This window comes from Dasypus novemcinctus, chromosome 3, assembly GCF_030445035.2.
Source record: "Dasypus novemcinctus isolate mDasNov1 chromosome 3, mDasNov1.1.hap2, whole genome shotgun sequence".
Classification (NCBI taxonomy): Eukaryota; Metazoa; Chordata; class Mammalia; order Cingulata; family Dasypodidae; genus Dasypus; species Dasypus novemcinctus.
Window position 1 is genome coordinate 83,257,776 of NC_080675.1, and position 14,644 is coordinate 83,272,419.

Consider the following 14,644-nt stretch of genomic DNA (forward strand, 5'->3'; position numbering starts at 1 on the left):
TACTCATCGTCCACCATGTCCACTTTTCTCAATCCAATGCCACCTCTTCTATGTGGACATTGGATTGGTTGTGTCCATTGCACCTCTATGTCAAGAGGAGGCTCAGATTCCACATGGATGCTGGATGCAATCCTCCCATTTTCAGTTGTAATCACTCTAGGCTCCATGGTGTGGTGGTTGTCCTTCTTCAACTCCATCTTAGCTGAGTGTGGTAAGTCCAATAGATCAGATTGTAGGTGCTGGAGTCTGTTGAGGGTCAGGACCTGGCTATCACATTGTCAGTCCAGAGATTCAAATCCCCTAAATATATCTTAAACCCCAACATTAACTGCACCTCCAGCACATTAGCATGAAAGTCTTATGAAGGGAGATCCCATCTGAGTCCTGATTCATCACACATAAACACCATTTCCAAAGAGGGGCCATCTGCCCTGGTAGTTAACCCCATCGGCCATGACCATAACTCCCATGGGTCTCTTTAGCCCTCAAAGGAACCAATATCTGGGGGTTGTATCTGCTTTATCTGTCTCTCTGACTCTGCTCAGTTGTGCATGAGGGCAATCCTTCTGCCAGCCTCCAGACTCTTTTTTAGAAACTCGTAGCCATATAAACTCATTTCTCCTTTCCATTTCCCCCTTACTTTAGGTCAAACAGCATTTTAAAGTCATGGTATTTTATGTAGACATGGATATTCTGCTGATCCGCATTGAACCTTCCATATAAGGTCATTTTCCAGTTGCATCATCAGTTGGTAGTTGATAGTGGTCCCTCGTTGCCAGGGAGGCTCATCCCCGGGTGTCATGTCCCATGCTGGGGGGAAGGCATTGCATTTACATGCTGAGTTTGGCTTCGAGACTGGCCACATTTGAGTAACATGAAGGCTGACAGGAGGAAATAAGGAGATTTGTTTTAACATCTATGATTAGTTGTCTCAACTCCCTTATGTCATCTGGAGGTTTATCTTATTCCTTTAACTGGGACATATCTTCCTACTTCTTTATATGGATTGTAATTTTTTGTTGGTGACTTGACATCTGGCTTACTAGATGTATTTATTCTGGGTGCAGTGTCTCCCTTTAATTTAGAGTTTTCTTGCTCTTTCTCCCTTCCCGGTTGTGGTTGTAAGAGTGGAGGATGTGGTTGATACTGTAAGTTGTGGAGGCTGAAGCTGTCCACCTTGCGTCAGGAACCAATGAAGCTCCTCCTACCTTTTTCCTCTGGGAAGGGTAGGGACAGAGCTGTAGCCATATGTAATAATCCAAGTTGTACAGGCCAAGACCATCTATAGTTTCCTGGAAAGACTGATGGAGCATCACATCCCTTCCTGGGGTAGGGATGGTGCTGCATGTATGGGTAGCAATCTATGTTGTGCAGGTCCAAAATTACCACAATTGCCCAGGTAGACTGATGTAGCACCAGCCCCCTTCTCCCTGGTAAAGGATGGGGATGATCCTCTGAAGTGCCCAGCAATCTAATTTGTGTGGGCTGAATATGCCTGCAGTTGTCCTGAGGAGCTGGGGGAGTACTGTCCCTTCTGCCTTTGGGGGTGGGGTGGGACCTCAGGTACCCAGCAGTTCAGTCCCTGTAGGTCAAAAGTGTTTACTGTTCCTTGGAAAGGCTGAGGAAATACAGCTCCCCTCCTGTCCTACTTGAGGGCAAGGATGGAGCTACAAGAATCTGACTATTTAGTCTGTGTGGGCCAAAAGCACCTGCAGTTACCGAGACAGGCTGGGAAAACACCTCCCCCTTCTTGTCCTATCAGGGGTGAGTGTTGAGCTACAGGCAGCCAACAGTCAAGTTCATGCAGGCCAAAAGTGCCTGCCTTTGCCCTGAAGGCTGAGGAAACACCAGCTCCCTCCTATCCTATTGGGGGCCAGTGATGAGGCTACAGGTTTCTGAATGTCCAGTGTGTGCAGGCTGAAAGCACCTGCAATTGTGACTGAAGAAACACCAGCCCCTGCCTATCCTATGGGGGTGGAGGGGTAGAGATGGAGTTGAAGGCACTCAACAAACCAGCTCTTATGGGTCAGGAGAGCCTGCAGATGCCTGGAGGGGCCAAGGAAATACAGTTCCTCTCCTATCCTAATAGGGTGCGGATGGAGCCCCAGATGTCCATCTCTTCAGTCTGTGCTGACTGAAAGTACCTGCAGTTGCCCAAAGAAGCTGGTGCAGGTACCCCTAGATTCTTCCCTGTTGGAGGTGGGGCTGGAGCCGAGGCTATGGCTGCAATCTTATCTGGTAGAAAGAAACCAGTCACTACCATCCCTGTGATTTTCAATCAGTCCTGCTTCCCCTCATGCCAGGCTCAGAGTTAAAATGGCAGCTACTGGCCTCTTTCTGACTTGGACTGGTTCAAACATTGGCTGTTCTTAGGATTATACTTTAGCCAGCTGAATTTACTAATTAGTAGCTGAAGTTGGTGCCCATCTGTCTTTTTCCTCTCCCATTTTTGGGAAATGGAGCTTCCAACTCCAGCCACAGAATAGCTTCTGAGGTGGCTTGTGCTGCCAGTGGAGGATGGCAAGGAGTGCTCTACTCATGAATCTTCACTGCAGATTGTCAGTCTCCTCTTTTTATTCTTTCAAGGATGTTTCAAGATGCTCTTCTGTCCTCAAAACAGTTGCTTTAGATAGCTCTGTTTAGATTACTAACTGCCCTGTAGGACAAGCTGACTCTTGCAACACCTTACTCAGCTGCCATCTTCACTTGCCCATTTTTTAAGTGGGTTGTTTGTCTTTATTTTTGAGAAGTAGGATTTCTTTATATACACTGGATTTTAGGCCCTTATCAGATAGTTACCAAATAATTTCTCCCATTGAGTAGGCTGCCTTTTTTTTTAAAGATTTATTTTTTATTCCCCTCCCCCCAGTTGTCTGCTCTCTGTGTCCATTCACTGTGTGTTGTTCTGTGTCCACTTGTATTCTTGTCTGCGGCACTGGGAATCTGTGTCTCTTTTTGTTACATCATCTTGCTGTGTCAGCTCTCTGTGTGTGTGGCGCCACTCCTGGGCAGGCTGCACTTTTTTTGTGCTGGGTGGCTTTCCTTACGGGGTGCACTCGTTGTACATGGTGCTCCCCTCCGTGAGGGATACCCCTGCATGGCACAGCACTCCTTGCATGCATCAGCACTGTGCATGGGCCAGCTCACCACACAGGTCATGAGGCCCTAGGGATCAAACCCTGGACCTCCCATGTGGTAGGTGGATGCTCTAACAGCTGTGCCAAATCCATTTCCCTAAACTCCTTTGAAGTGCAAAATTTTTTTATTTCCTTTTCAGTACCAGGGGCTGGCGACTGAACCTGGAATCTCGTATGTGGGAACCTGGCACTCAACCACTGAGTCACATCAGCTTCTCTGAATTGTTCTTTTTGTCTGTTTTGTTTGTTGCTTGTTTTTGTTTTCTCAGGAGGCACCAGGAACTGAAGCTGGGATGTCCTATGTGGAAAGTGGGTGCTCAACTACTTATGCCACATCCACTCCCCCAAAATTTTTAATTTTGAGGAGGTCCCATTTGTCTATTTTTTCTTTCATTGCTCATGTTTTGGGTGTAAGGTTTATGAGGACATTTCCTACTATAAGCTCTCATAGATGCATCCTTACATTATCTTCTAGGAGCTTTATGGTTTTGGCTCTTATATTTAGACCATTGATCCATCTTAAATTAATTTTTATATGGGATGTGAGATAGTGATCCTCTCTCATTCTTTTGGTTATGGATATCCAGTTCTCTAAGCACCAGTTGTTGAAGAGGCCATTCTGTCTCACTTGAGTGGGCTTGGTGGCCTGGTCAAATATCAATTGACTGTACATGTGAAGATCTATATCAGAAATCTCAATTCAGTTCCATTGATTTCTTGTTCTAGTACCATCAGAGCATGATCTTGACTACAATGGAATTAAATTAGAAACCTATAAAATGAAGATATCTGTAAAATTCCCAAATATTTTGAAATGAAGCAACAAAATTGTAAATAACCCAAAGAAGTAAAAGAAGAAAACACAAGGGAAATTAGAAAATATTTCCTACTTATTCATAATGATAGACAAGATATCAAAATTTGTGATGCTTCTAATGCAGTGCTTAGAATAATTTTTAAAACATAAATGCATAAGAGTCAGAGAGACAGATAAAGCAGATACAACCCCCAGATATTGGTTCCTTTGAGGGCTAAAGAGACCCATGGGAGTTATGGTCATGGCCGATGGGGTTAACTACCAGGGCAGATGGCCCCTCTTTGGAAATGGTGTTTATGTGTGATGAATCAGGACTCAGATGGGATCTCCCTTCATAAGACTTTCATGCTTATGTGCTGGAGGTGCAGTTAATGTTGGGGTTTAAGATATATTTAGGGGATTTGAATCTCTGGACTGACAATGTGATAGCCAGGTCCTGACCCTCAACAGACTCCAGCACCTACAATCTGATCTATTGGACTTACCACACTCAGCTAAGATGGAGTTGAAGAAGGACAACCACCACACCATGGAGCCTAGAGTGATTACAACTGAAAATGGGAGGATTGCATCCAGCATCCATGTGGAATCTGAGCCTCCTCTTGACATAGAGGTGCAATGGACACAACCAATCCAATGTCCACATAGAAGAGGTGGCATTGGATTGGGAAAAGTGGACATGGTGGACGATGGGTATGGGGAAAGGCAGGAAGAGATGAGAGGTGGAGGCGTCTCTGGGACATGGAGCTGCCCTGGATGGTGCTTCAGAGGTAATCACCGGACATTGTAAATCCTCACAGGGCCCACTGGATGGAATGGAGGAGAGTATGGGCCATGATGTGAACCATTGTCTATGAGGTGCAGAGGTGCCCAAAGATGTACTTACCAAATCCAATGGATGTGTCATGATGATGGGAATGAGTGTTGTTGGGGGGGGGGGGAGAGGGGGGGTGGGGGGGGTTGAATGGGACCTCACATATATATTTTTAATGTAATATTATTACAAAGTCAATAAAAAAAAACATAAATGCATATACTAAAAAAAGATTTAAATTAAAAAATATGAGTTTCTACCTTATAAAGCTATGAAAAAAAGATAAATCAAACTCAAAGTAAGTCAAAATAAAGAAACATGTAAGATAATAGAAATCAATGAAATAGAAACAATCAAGAAAATTAACAAAGCTAAATTTGTTCTGAGAAAAGATTAGTAAAATTGATTACATCCTAGCATGACTAATTAAGAGAAAAGAAATTACCCATATTAAGAATGAAAGTGAAGAAGTCACTATCAATTCTTCAGACATTAAAGGAAAGTAAGGCAATATTATGAAATCTTCATGCTAATATATTTTACAATTTATATGTATTAGACAAATTCCTTGAATAGCTTAAATTGTCAAACAAACCAGAAGAAAGAGAAAATCTAACCCTATGTCTATTAAGTAAATTGAATTCAGATTAAAAACTTTTGCACAAAGGAAACATCAGGAGGTCCAGATAATTTCTACTGTGAATTTTCTTTAAAATTTTAAGGAAGAAATATTACACCATCAAGGCCTCGTAAAAGCAGGAGTGATGATGATTCCCACCACATTCTCATCTGAGTTACCTATTTGGTCTGTGCAGAGGTCAGATGGATCTTGAAGAATGATTGCAACCGCTGTTCCAGATGTGGTTTTGTTGTTTGAACAAATCAACCCATCCCCTTGGGCCTGACATGCAGTTGTTGATCTGGCATATACTTTTTTCTCAATACCTGTTAGTGAAGGTCACCAGAATAAGCTTTCTTTCAGCTGGCAAGACCAGCAATACACCTCCTCTGTCCCACCTCAGGGGAATATCTATTCTCCAGCTCTACGTCATAATTTAGTCAGTAGTGACCTTGTTCATCTTTCCCTTCCATGAAACATCACACTGGTCCATTACCTTGACAATGTTGTGCTGATTTGACCTAGTGAACAAGAAATAGCAACTACTATAGACATAATGGTAAGACATTTGTGTATCAGAGGGTGCGAAATAAATCTGACAAAAAATCAGGGGCCTTTCTCCTCAGTGAAATTTCTAGGAGTACAGATACCCCTTCTAAGGTGAAGTATAAGTTGTTGCACCTGTAGCCCCTAAGAGGTCTCTTTGGATTTAAAGAGACCTCTTCGTTTGGGTGTGCCACTCCAACCCATTTATAAGGGACCTGAAAAGCAGCTACCTTTGATTGGACCCCAGGGCAAGAGAAGGTTCTGCAACAGGTTCAGACTATCATGCAAGTTCCACTACCACTTAGGCCATATAATTCAGCAGATACAAGGGTGCTTGAAGTGTTGGTGGCAGGACGAGGTGCTGTTTGGAGACTCTGATAGGCCCCTGTAAGTGAATCGCAGTGCAGCTCCTTAGGATTTTGGAACAAAACCCTGTGCAGGCAACCACTCATGTTTGCAGAAACAGTTTTGGGCTTGCTACTGGGTCTTAGTGGAGACTGAAGACTTAACCATGGGCCACCAAGTTATCATATCACCTGAGCTGCTCATCATGAACTTGCAGTTGTTTGACTCACCAGGCTGCAAAGTTGGAATGCACAACAGCACCTCATTATCAAATGGAAATTGTGTATATGAGACCAGGCTTGAGAAGACCCTGAATGCACAAGTAAGTTATATGAGCAACTGTCCCAAATACCTATGGCCCCTATTCCTGCTAAATTACCTTCTTTCTCCTAGCCCACATCTAAGGCTTCATGGAGAGCTCCCTATGACCACTTGATTGAAGAAGAGAAAACCCAGGCCTGATTTATAGATAGCTCTGCCCAGTATACAGGCACCACCCATGAGTGGACAGTTATAGCACTTCAGCTCCTTTCTGCGGCACCACTCCAAAGGAGAGTTGTGAAGGAAAATCCTTCCAGTGGGCAGAACATCCAGCAGTGTGCCTGGCTGGTCATTTTGCCTGGAAAGAGAAAGGGCCAGAGGTATGAGTCTTTATCAATTCATGAGCTGTGGTCAATGGTTTCGCTGGATGGTGAGAGACATGGAGGAACGTGATTGGAAAATTGGTGACAAGGAAGTCTGGGGAATAGGTACATGGATAGACATCTCTAAATGGGTAAAAAAATGTGAAGATATTTGCATCCCATGTGAATACTTATCAGAGGGTGACATCAGCAGAGGAGGATTTAATAATCCAGTGGGTAGGATGACCCAATCTGTGGATACCAGTCAGCCTCTTTCCCCAGTCACTCCTGTCATTGCCCAATGAGTAGGATGACCCAATCTGTGGATACCAGTCAGCCTCTTTCCCCAGTCACTCCTGTCATTGCCCAATGGGCTCATGAAAAAAGTGGTTATGGTGGTAGGGATAGAGGTTATGCATGGGCTCAGCAACACGGACTTCCACTCACCAAGGATGTATTGATTACTGAGTGCCTGATTTGCCAGGAACAGAGCCCAACACTGAGACCCTAATATACCACCATTCTCTGAGGTGATCAGTCAGCCAGCTGGTGGTAGGTTGATTATATTGGGCCACTTGAATTATGGAAGGGACAGTACTTCGTTCTTACTGGAATAGACATTCCAGATATGTATTTGCTTTCCCTGCACACAATGCTTCCATCAAAACTACCATGGTAGACTTACAGAATGCCTTACCCACCATCATGGTATTCCACACAGCACTGTTTCTGATGAAGGAACTCACTCCTCAGCAAATGAAGTACAGCAGGGGATCCATGCTCACGGAATTCACTGGCCCATCATCCTGAAGTAACTGGTTTGATGGAATGGTGGAAATAGCCTTTTGAAGACTCAGTTATAGCACCAGCTAGGAGGCAATACCTTGCAGGGCTGGTGCATATGTTCTAAACCAGCATCCAGTATATGGTGCTGTTTCTATCAAAGCTAGGACTCATCAGTTCAGGAATCAAGGAATGGAAATGAGAGTGGCAACACTCACTATCACTTGTGATCCACTAGAAAAATTTTTGCTTCCTGTCCTTATAACCTTAAGCTCTGTTGATCTATCTAAAGTCTTAGTTCCAAATGGAGCAGATACAATGACTCTACTGAACTGGAAGTTAAGACTGCCACCTAGTCACTCCTCAATCCTCTGAATCAGCAGGCAAAAAACGGAGTTACTGTATTGGCTGGAGTGTGATACTGATTACCAAGGCAACTTGGGCTGTTATTGCACAATGGAGGTAAGGAAGAGTATGACTGAAATACAGAAGATCCCTTAGAGTGTCTTGTAGTACCATGCCCTGTGATGAAAGGTGATGGAAAACAACAACAATCCTATTCAGAACTGTTAATGACCTGGATCCTTCAGGAATGAAGGTTTAGGTCAGCCCACCAGGCAGAGAACTACAATAAGCTGAAGTGTTTGCTGAGGGCAAAGGGAATTTATAATGGATAGCAGAAATAGGTAATTGTAAATATCACTGGGAAGCAGACTTGGCCCAATGGATAGGGCGCCCGCCTACCACATGGGAGGTCCAAGGTTCAAACCCAGGCCCTCCTTGACCCGAGTGGAGCTGGCCCATGCGCAGTGCTGATGAGCGCAAGGAGTGCCGTGCCACGTGGGGATGTCCCCCGTGTAGGGGAGCCCCAAGCACAAGGAGTGCGCACCGTAAGGAGAGCTGCCCAGCAGGAAAGAAAGTGCAGCCTGCCCAGGAATGGCACCGCACACACTGAGACCTGACACAACAAGATGATGCAACAAAAAGAAACACAGATTCCCAGTGCCACTGATAAGGATAGAAGCGGTCACAGAAGGACACACAGAGAGCAGACGACTGGCAGGGGGCGGGAGAGGGGGAATTAAAAAAAAAATCTTTAAAAAAAAAAACAACTAAATATCACCTATGACCACATAACCAGTTTCAGAAACAGGGACTGCAACTGTTAAAAGTATTTCTTCCTTACCTTATTATGAATATGCAAATGCATACACACACATATAACACAAATATTTTTGTCTTCTTTCCTATCCTATCTCCTTATCATGTAGCATGAGATGTATTAATAATAGTTAAATTTATATCACAGTATTTAAGTTACAGGATACGAAGAAGAATGAACATCCCCCAAGGTCTTTGCTTCCTCTTCTGGGGAAAGAGTTAATGTGTTTTTTTTTTTTTTTTGTAGACAACATAGTTGTATCATGTTAGGCAAAAATATGACTTTGTTGTTAATTTTTAAAATATTAAGTATGGTTTAAGAACAGGTATGTGGGTACCTAGTTGACATGGGGTAGACTGTGATGGCCAGTTTTATGTGTTGACTTGTCTAAGCTATAGTATCCAGTTAATCAACTGAACCAAGGGTTCTTAACCTTTTTTTGTTCCACAGACTCTTTTGCCAGTCAGGTGAAAACCACAGACCCCTTCTCAGAATGTAGCAGTAGATAGTTTTATGACACTCAACTGGTGTCGGGTCTAATAACTACAGTCATTTCGAAGTATGGATGATTGTAAGCAATTTTTCAAGATATGCAACAACTGCAATGTGATATGAAATGAATACTACTATATTGCATACATTCATAAGTGAAGGAAATGGTAGATTTCAGTTAGAGGTCAGAGAAAATAAAGATAATAAGTTAATTTTTTTTTCAATTCAAGCTCACAGACCCCCTGAAATCTTTCAAGGGGTCTGTGGACCCCTGGTTAAGAACTCCTGATCTAAGCACTAACCTAAGAGTTATTGTGAAGGTATTTTATAGATGTTATTAACAGTTTATAAATAGTTGACTTTAAGTAAAGGAGATTATCCTCAATAATCAGTTGATATGTCTTAAGAGCAGAATTGAGGTTTCTGGGGGAAGAAGAAATTTTACCTGTGGATTGCAGCTTCAGTTCCTACCTGAGAATTCTAGCCTACCCCTTTTGACAGCCTACCTCAAAGACTTCAGACCTGCTTACTGGTTCTGTCCTTTAGGTAGAACCCTGGATGATACACTCCTCAACTTGTTTTATGAGGCCAGAATAACCCTGATACCAATACTTGACAAAAAACATATAGGAAAAGAAAGTTATAGACCAACATCCCTCATGAATATAGATAGAAAAGTTCATAATAAAATGTTAGCCAATCAAGTTTAGCAATATAAAAAGGAAATCATCGTGACAAGTGGGGTTTAATCCAGAAATGAAAATTCGTGCAGTATTTGAAAATCAATTGCTGAAATTCATCACTTAACGGAATAAAAGAGAAATGCTGTATCATTATCTCAGTGGAGCAGCAAAAGCATTTGACAACTTCTACAACCATTTGTGGCAAAATTCTCAACAAAAAGAGGTCTAGAAGGGAACTTCCTGAGCATGAAAAAGAGCATCTATAAAAACCTACAGAAAAAAAAAAGGTATTTAGTGGTAAAATATTGGCTGTTTTCCTCCTAGGAATGGAAACAAGGCAAGGATATTGACTCTTACCACTTCTAATCAGCAAGGAACATAGAGGTTATGACCAGTGCAATAAGGCAAGAAAAAAGAAACACAAAGCATAAAGATATGAAAAAACTGTATGTATAGATGACATGACTGCTTATGTTAAATAGTGACACCACCATTTACTAGCTTTGTGATCTTGCGCTAGTTGCTTAGTATACCTCATTGTACTCATCTGTAAAATGGTGATATCATGTTATTTTTTCATTTTTATTTTTTCAAATTTCTCTCCCCTAACCCCCCACCCCAGTTGTCTGTTCTCTGTGTCTATTTTGCTGCAAGTTCTTCTTTGTCTGCTTCTGTTGTTTTCAGCAGCACCAGGAATCTGTGTTTCTTTTTGTTGCGTCATCTTGTCGTGTCAGCTCTCTGTGTGTGTGGCGCCATTCCTGGGGCAGGCTGCACTTTCTTTTGCACTGGGTGGTTCTCCTTATGGGGCATGCTCCTCGCACGTGGGACTTCCCTACGCGGGGGACACCCCTGCATGGCACGGCACTCCTTGTGCACATCAGCACTGTGTGTGGGCCAGCTCCACACGGGTCAAGGAGGCCCGGGGTTTGAACCATGGACTTCCCATGTGGTAGACGGACACCCTAACCACTGGGCAAAGTCCGCTTCCCAATATGTTATTATGAGGATGGGATGAGATAATAAATATGAAGTGTGGAGCCCTTTGCTAGATTCATGGTTTGTTAGCATTGATGATGATGATGATGGTGATGGTGATGGTGGTGATTTGACCAGTCTAGGACTTTGTCCAGAATTTTAACCTCTCTATGCCTTAATTTCCTTGTATAACCATCAATAATAATATCTATCTAATAGGGCTTTAAGAGAATTATATGCAAATTTATATAAAGTGCTTAGAACAATGCCTGGCAAATTAGTGATCAGTAAGTGTCAGCTATTTTTATTATTACCTAATTATGTGTTCCACAACGTAGAATAATTTCATCTTTTTTTTTTTTTTTAAGATTTATTTATTTATTTAATTCCTACACCACCACCCCCCCCCCCCCCGGGTTGTCTGTTCTCTGTGTCTATTTGCTGTGTCTTGTTTCTTTGTCCGCTTCTGTTGTCGTCAGCGGCTGCACAGGCTGCACTTTCTTTCGCGCTGGGCGGCTCTCCTTACGGGCACACTGCTTGCGCATGGGGCTCCCCTACGCGGGGGACAGCCCTGCATGGCACGGCACTCCCTGCACGCATCAGCACTACTCATGAGCCAGCTTCACACGGGTCAAGGAGGCCTGGGGTTTGAACTGCGGACCTCCCATGTGGTAGAAGGACGCCCTAACCACTGGGCCAAGTCCGTTTCCCCAATTTCATCTTTTAATTGTTCTCTGAGCAGCCGCCCTATCACAAAAGATTTGGGATTCAGTCTTTCTGGTGAGAAATATAGTGGACTTCTCTGGAACCAAAAGTAATTAGTAACTAAAGAAATTTAATCAAATTCAATAAGCATTTATTGAATACCAGTCAGTACTAGGTGTACCTATGTACTTTAGTCTCCTTTTTTTTTTTTTTTTTTTTTACAGCTAGTAAGTAGTTTATTGGTGGACACAAATTGGGTTGAGGGTGGTGGTGGCAAAGCCTTCGCAAGTGCAGGGCCCACCTCTTTTCCATGGGGTTATGATTGGAGAAGTATTTGACTCCACAATCATCTGGGATGATGCACTTCTCAGCCACATTGTTGAAGGAATCACCCAGATGGTTACTGATGGAAATTTCCACCTAACCCTTTGTTTGAACTAAGCTTGCTTTCAGGAATCAAGGGCAGAATGCCAGTAACCACAACATCTGCTTGAACCAGTTCTGCTTTATGGCAGTAGGGTGCTCTGCACAGAAGTCTGGGTGCCAACAATAGACTTCTGCACATGCCCAAGCCACCTGCCAGCAACCACAAAAGCAACCCAAACCTGTTTGCCCAAGATAGTGACTGGGCTCCATGTGCAAAAAGTACCATGTGCAAAAGTACTGCAGACGAAAGGGGACAATCTGCGCATGCCCATGTCACCCCCCTTTATCTCACTCTAATCCCCCATAAAAGAACCCTGTTCACCACCTTCAGAGAAGAGGCACTTTCACGGACACAAGCCACCACCCCCCCCCATCCTTGATCAAAGAATAAAGTTTTTGCTTTGTTTTCCAGAATCTGGCTTCATTCAATTGGTGGGAGCAACACTGGACTGGAGACCTGTTTCAAAGGTCTGACTCTAGGAGGAGTCCCAGGTCAGTACCAACATGTCTTCAAGTTCATCAGCATTAAACTTGGTAAAGCTCCACTTACTGGAGATATGGACCTTCTGACACTCAGAGAACTTGAACTTGGCCCAGTGTAGCTTCTCACTCATAGGCTCCTTGTTTTTGAAGCTTGATGCAGATGGACATGATGACTTGGCCAATGTGGACTCTGACTACTGTACCCTGGGGTTTTCCAAAGGCACCTCACATACCTATCTGTAGCCTAGAGTGGGGATGGCAAAAGGTCAGACATGACCATCAAGAGGAAAGGGCTGTCTCCAAGGTCCCTTAGGGCAACCCATACAAGCAATAGGTTGCTACACTACCAACCAGGCTGCTATCACAGCCATTGCACCCCTGGCCCCCATTCCTTTAATTCTTAAATCAACTTTTGGGTGGGTGCTACCTTCAATCCCTTTTTATGGGAAACTGAGTTGCAGATAGGTTAAATAATTTGCCCCAAATCCCACTGCTAATCACTGACAGTTAAAATACCATTTCCAGGCTTCCAAGTCCAAGCATTCCACTATTTCTTAGTCATATACAACACAAATAGCTCTCAGCTAACCTCACCAGATTGTGTTTATTATGTTCAGATAAAATTAGCCAGTCACGAGCATTTAATCTAAATGTCCAAATTAACATTGGAAGTGTGTGTCAAATGAATCTAAACTGTTGCTGAGGGTGGGGAAAGAGGGAGGGAGAAAATTTTTCTCCATTCCAAATGATCTGGACCCACACCAGTATTTCTGCCCCAGCTTTCTAAATTCTATGCTTTGAGAAAGGGAAATCACGGTTAATAATAAATGGAGTCTCATTAAGCTCCATGCCCAATTCTTTCCAGGTTAAAAACAAAACAAAACAAATGCTAAAATGTAACCTGTAATGGAGACTTGCACAAAGTCAGCCTTCATTACAAACCGCTACATGTTGGTCTAGAAGAAGAAATATTTCATTAACTACACTTTAGCTGTAGATTTCATCCAGTTGCCATAGAAACTTTGGAGGAAAAGCTTGTTTTTAACCCTTGGACTAGGTTTACCACCCAGTTTTATGGCTCTATTTAAAGAGGCCCCTTGTTATTTTAAACTCTTCTCCTTCTGCTCACTGCTTTCTCCTCCTCTTAGTCTGCTGGACAGGACCTGTTCATGGCCTTCAAACTGCCACTTACAATGATTGATTTTTAAGGCACAATTCCTGAGGGTAGATGCCTACTGCCTGGAGCTTTCCTGGGTTTATCTGTGAGATGGGCTCCAGTTGCAACAGATTTTTTGTTTTTAAAGCTGAAGTTTCACTTTATCAGAAATTTTAAAAATGAAGTCTTGTTTCTGTTGCCTTTGCTAAGCAAGAGTCCCCACCCAGCTCCAGTCTTTACAGAAGGCATTGAGCTCCCACCCAGCTCCCAGACAGCGTCCATATTGGAAGCATCTGGTTTCTAGATGCCCTGAGTCCTTCTGTTTTCCCACTGGTTCCTCTTCACTGCTCCTCAAATACACCATTTGGGCTGTACCTGCCTGTAGAGCTTTCTCTTCCCTAAGAGAGATATACACAAATCTCAGAGCAAGTATCTGGGCTTAGTTTAGAGCTAGCAAGCTCTCAGGATGTGAAGTCCTGCCTGTCTCTTTACTGGGTGACATCTTTCCAACATTGTCCCTTTGTTCTCCTACCTGGGAACTCATTCAGTGCATATGGAAATTCTCATCTGTTTACAATTAGTTTTGTTCCATGGGAGAGAGGCAGGTGTTGGACCACTGGGTTGTATTTAGTGGGGTCAGTCAGGGTGGCCTTGCTCTCGTTTAGGGGGGAGATTGAGGGCCAGATATTGGGCATTTGGGGAAGCTAGAAAAACGTAACCTGTGGAGGATAGCTTCCATGTTCTTTGGAAGATGGGTTGTGATCAGGAACCACGGCTGAGAGTAATTTCACATAAATCATGTAACTGTTCTACAAAGTCAGACACAGTCTCCCAGAGAAGTGGTGGAGGAAGGGATCTCATTTATCTCCTTGTCATGA

General features: G+C 43.3%; 1 non-coding gene across 1 annotated transcript; it reads right to left on the reverse strand.

Moving 5' to 3' along the window:
* Positions 1–12,901: 12,901 nt before the first annotated feature.
* LOC111763053 (small nucleolar RNA SNORA70) lies at positions 12,902–13,036 on the reverse strand. Its single transcript, XR_002796012.1, has one exon. It is a non-coding gene; the product is annotated as a small nucleolar RNA SNORA70 (small nucleolar RNA).
* Between the last annotated feature and the right edge of the window lie 1,608 nt (positions 13,037–14,644).